Source organism: Leopardus geoffroyi, chromosome C2 (genome assembly GCF_018350155.1).
Source record: "Leopardus geoffroyi isolate Oge1 chromosome C2, O.geoffroyi_Oge1_pat1.0, whole genome shotgun sequence".
Taxonomy (NCBI): Eukaryota; Metazoa; Chordata; class Mammalia; order Carnivora; family Felidae; genus Leopardus; species Leopardus geoffroyi.
This window is the reverse complement of record NC_059333.1, coordinates 88,689,700-88,695,124: the sequence shown is the minus strand read 5'-3', so window position 1 is coordinate 88,695,124 and position 5,425 is coordinate 88,689,700. Positions and strand designations below refer to the sequence as shown.

The following is a 5,425-nucleotide window of genomic DNA, read 5'->3' as shown; positions in this document are numbered from 1 at the left end:
ACATAACTTCTGGTTTCAGTTTGCCCTACGAAGGATAACTCTTTCCACATACCCCAGGTCTGCTCAGCACTGGTCCTCCTCATCTCTACAGGAACAGATATAACCACCCATATTGAGTAATATTTGATCATTTACAGACTGCTTTCGTGTACAGTATCCTATTTTATCCACCCTGCAATTATGAACTGGGGATTATTTTCCAATTTAACAGATAAGGGAACTAAGCGAACAGAGATGTTGAGCCACTTACCCGAGATCACAAGACATCTAGTTCTGTGATTTGTTGGTTTTTTGCTTTGTTTTGTTTTGTTTTCTTGTTTTCAGTAGGGAGAGGTAAAGCACTTCAAATCTCCATAGGTATACCTAGGCCGTGCTGTTATCCCACTGACTCTTCCTTGAATCTGGTATTTTCAATATACAGTATTACCTTTTAACCCTCCTAGCCCATTTCTCCCTCTGTTACAGACTTGCTCTACATAACAATTCCTGACACACTAGAGGCCCTGGATGCATGTTTGTTGAAAAAAAATGGATGAGAGAATAAAGATATATAATAAGCAGTTTATACGTTTATTCAGATGTTTAAAGATCAGATGCTCTTAACGGTGATTCGGTAATTACTTTTTGTGCTTAAGAAGTTATTGAAGAGGTCTGTGAAATTATATGGTGAATGGTTACTTGATAACATAAAATGTTACCAAAAAAAAATTACCTCTTTATATGGTAAAATATTTTTCTCCATCTTGCCAAAATCACAGTTCCAAAGTAAAAAGGGGCTTGGATTTTTATTTATTTTGCACTACAGAAGTCAACAGAATATAAATCATGAGAATGCACAGACATGCATGTAACTCCAACTATCCTATGTACTTTTCCATTTTCCCTTCTGAAATTGTTTCTGTCACTATTTTGATTTAGATCCTACCAAAAGGGGAGAAAGAGAAAGATTTAATCAGAAGATTGTCAAATGCCTTCATATGCCTAAGAATTAGTGGATATTATGGTATTTGAAGTTTGATACATGTAATTCTTGGGAGATGCATCTCTTATAGGCATTACTTCTTTTCTACAAATTTATTTACTTATAGGAATTCCAGATACAATTTCCTATTCTCAGCAATTATCTATTCATGTCATGTATGTGTGTGTGCATAATTTATATATTTACAGTCCTTCCTAAATACCAGTCTATGGCCCGAACATCAAATAGAGAGGTATTTTATTTTAAAAAGTTAAACATTGAATTTTAGGTAGGTGATTATAGGCATTACAGACATGGAAATAGACCATTTAAATAATAAAAAACTCAAGATTCTTTCAGGCTACAAGTCGGCATGAAGGTTTGAAGCTTGCACGAGTTAGCCTGTGACTTAAACATTCAATTTTGCAAAATCCCGAGGCTCAGCTAGTTGCCATATCTCCAGGAAGGAGGGTATAGTTCTTTCTGTGCTTAATGGTGCTTCTGGCAACTTCCTCTGATTACTAATTATTAAAGCCTACCCATGAAGGTTATGCCTTAATAGAGTGAGTGATTTAAGGGTTTTCACAGTCTGGTTTCAAATTTCCTTATCAGCTTCCTCTATTTTACATATGAACTCTGAGCTCCATCTAGGCCAAACCACAAACCATTCTTCTGCTTTCCAGTGGTTATCAAATTGAACTTTTATTTTTGATATACATCATTCCCTTTCTATGTCTTTATACAAGGTCTCTACCATCACACTCTAGAAGGGAGAAGATTAGATCTTATACCTTTAGTTCCTTCCTTCCAAACCTCAGCAGCTCCCTCCAGCTTAGACTATTTGTAAGTTGTAGTAAGAGCTCAACAGTTAAGCAAAACTTCATACATTTTGTGATATACATATGAATAAACAAATGGGATGAATAAATTATTATTCATTTGACCAGAAATGAATAAAACACGTAAATAATTTTTATTTCTCTCTGGAACAGAATGAATCAGAACAGGGTATTTGATACCATGTTTCCTATGAAGCAGATGACTTGATTAAATGTTTCATTTTTCAAATGGTTTAATCTGCCTATTTTTATAGTGACTGGATTCTAGAAAGGTCTTTCCCTGCTTGTCTTCTCCATATTGTCCCATAGTGGAGGTAGGAGAGAACAATGTGATTCGTATCCTACAAAAAGAAATTAATTGTTGATTTGAGAGGAAAGGAGATGAGTTGGGGGGAAAAAAAGGTTCTGCTTCTCACCTATGAACTGAGAGTGAGAAAGTAATTCAGGAAGGATGCTAAGGGGCAAGTTCATTGCCCTGAGGCATCTTCAGTGGGTATGAATTAGGTACTGGACATTAGAATTAGCAGTAAAAATAGTTCACTGGTACATTTAAAGGGGAAAAGAAAGAAGAACTAGATATTTAGTTGTGTTTTACTTTGTGAAAAACTACTACCTGAAAATCCAAATTGCAAAACAGACCAATCGCAGAGACCTTTACTGGCATTATGAAATAAAATGGTGGGGTTGTAAACACGAGGAGTTTTAGAAGTCAAATTGAATAAATCAACAAATTTTTCTTGAGCATTTACTGTAATTAATAAATAATAAATTGAGTGAAACATACATACATGCACAAACCCTGAAATTGTATTTTAAACATCATGAATCAGCTAGTTTTTGTTTAACAACATTTTTTCTTAGCTTAGACTTTGCAGGATTATTATAATATGGCCACACCTCTTTGTCTACTATGTATGTCACGTAGTTTACATGCTTTATTTAATCCCCAACTATCTTTTCTACAAGATAAAGGATAAAATCTGTAACTCATGGGTAATAAAAATGGGCATTCAGAAATTTAAGAATCTCACCTCAGTTCAATTTGACTGGGAAACATCAGATTGGGGCTTGAATCCATGTTGTTCTGACCTGATTTGAACACCAGAGTCTCTGTCCAATGTTATGTTCCCTCTCCTTGGAGGAACTATTAGCACTACCAAATTTTGATGACAAAGTTATCTAAATATTAGTTTTAAGTGGTGTTAAACAGGTATGTTTGGATCAATTAATATCTAGATGTATTAAATTATTTTAAAGTAAATCTAAGGAGATGCATCTAATTGCCATAATTCCATGTTAAAAGATGATTTGCACGTACATATTTTCTAGTTTAAGCAATATACTGTAATAATTACTTGGACGACAAACCTCATTAAGAATATCTTAAATAACTGGATGGCATTTGGCTAGCACATTATGTAATAAATGTCTTATTGAATTTAAATTAAACTCCTATTTGAGCAACCAAATTGAAATTACAATCTGGCTGATGAAATAGGAAAACCTAAATTGTAATGGGCAAGCATGCAGAATTACTTGACAATGGGAAACCCTATGAAAAGTTCAAGGATTTATAGACCATTCCCACTTTCGTTAGTTTGTAGATAAGTATATATTTGTGATTATGCCTAATTGGTATTTTAGAGCTAAAAAAAAATAGTCATCATAGTTCAATATCTTCCTTTTGAGTAAAAGAAACCTAAAGGCTAAAAGACTTTGTCCAAAGTCACATAGTTAGGGAGAGAGAGTATTAGGTTTATAAACAATCTCCTATATTCTCAATTAAAGTTTTCCCACTCTACTGTATAGTCTCTTCTATATCAAACAGGTCATATAATAATGACATATTAGCCAGGTGAATGACAGTATTAGTGCCCATTGAATATTATTAACCTACTCCCAAAGTGGGCTTAGTCTGGCTTCCTTGCTTTAGTGTTTTCTCCTACACAAGCACAGGTGTCACCTGGATTCTGAGATTCTGCATTTCCAACAGCAACCAGAAGCTGATGCTGTCGATGTGAGGACAACTCTATGAACACCAAAGCCTTACAGTTTACATATACTTTTCCTTATGCCAGACACTCGGACTTCCTACCTTCCCGAAAGGTTTTACTGCTTCCATAGACCTCCAACTTAAATGCCTTCTACCTTGATCTTTTCTTATTGAAATTCTGTCTGTCCATCTATCCACTCACATATCTGTCCATCTAATTACCCAATACCATTTGTCCATGAGTGCATTTCTTGGTCATTTATTCTTAACATATTTATTCTGGCCATACCAGCTTCCCATTTCTGTATGTGCTCTACCTGAAAAGTCAGCTCAGTTTAGTTCCCTAGTTCATCTCTAGACAGCTCTACAAGCATTAGGTTCTGGTGATGAGTGGTTTTCAGCCCTGGCTGATTATCAGAATTCTTTACAGTACTAAATTCAGGTCCCATCCTTCAGAGTCTGATTGAATAGCTAGTTCTGGGGTGAGATACAGACATTAGTATTTTAAAATAACTCTCAGAGACTCAAACGTGAAGCCAAGATTGAGATAAATTGGTTAGTTTATGTGCCATACTAATCTTGGTTGAGATTCCAGTCTTACTGGTTGGAAAGAAGCTATTTTAACAAGTGATAGGTATATCATGGCAGGCAAGGTAGGATGCTCACACTCTACAGACATTATAATTGCCTATAAGCATTTAGTACATTCAGATGCAAATCTGGACACACCTCTGGAGTTTAAGATTTGTTAGGTTTTGTGAGAAATCAAGGTTTTTGTATAAGTTGTCAATAAAAGTTAATTTAAAAGAAAGAGGGGAGGAAAGGATGAAATTGTACCAATCCTGGCAAGAGAGTACAATATAGCACCAGTCACCTTTCTACATGTTGTTATTCTGTGGCCCAGCAATGGCTGCCAGACTCTGGGATAACTTCCAGATTTCCTTCTAGAGTACAGTATCTCATAGAGTTAGTCATGGAATGTGGAACATGGATCATAGCTAGCAGTAGTCTTGGAGATTTCTGTGGTTAGTCATGAAGTAGATCACATACCAAATCTGCATGCTGCAAAAAAGAATGGAAAATAAGATGTGGAAGCAAGAAGATCCAAAATGTCAACTAGTTGATGGAGAGAAGGAAGCAGTGTGGGAGCTAGGAAGGAATTCTTGTGCTTGGGAGACCCATGAATACAGTGGTGTATGGGTCTATGCGTGTAAGGCATTCAGAAAGGCTATATGGGGGCACTCCAGAAGATCAAGGGCCTACAGTTGAGCAAATGCTAACCTCTACTCCCGATGCACCAGCCTCATTCTAACTCTGTTGTCCCTGATCAATTTCCAAGTTACAATAGACAGCCTAGTCCCACTGCAATTTGTGTTTCTGACTATCATTACACTACATTATTCAAACTTTTTTAAGTAATCATTTTCATATCTCTTTCATTAAATTGCAAGAGTCTATGTCTCACTCATCTTTGGATATGACAAGGTACTTGATACAGTTTGTTTCGATTAGTAGATTGGTATGCAATAAACATCATTCTGTCTCTCTATAAATATTGCATCATTATAACTTTTGGTTTGAATATCTATGACTCTCCTTCCTCATCCTTCCCCCCCCACACACACACACAGA

General features: G+C 35.8%; 1 long non-coding RNA gene across 1 annotated transcript; it reads right to left on the bottom strand.

The window, feature by feature from the left end:
* Positions 1 to 1,911: 1,911 nt before the first annotated feature.
* Positions 1,912 to 4,729, bottom strand: LOC123576144. Its single transcript, XR_006701190.1, has 3 exons — positions 4,668 to 4,729; positions 2,832 to 2,953; positions 1,912 to 2,141 (listed from the first exon to the last, which is right to left on the bottom strand). It is a non-coding gene; the product is annotated as an uncharacterized LOC123576144 (long non-coding RNA).
* Between the last annotated feature and the right edge of the window lie 696 nt (positions 4,730 to 5,425).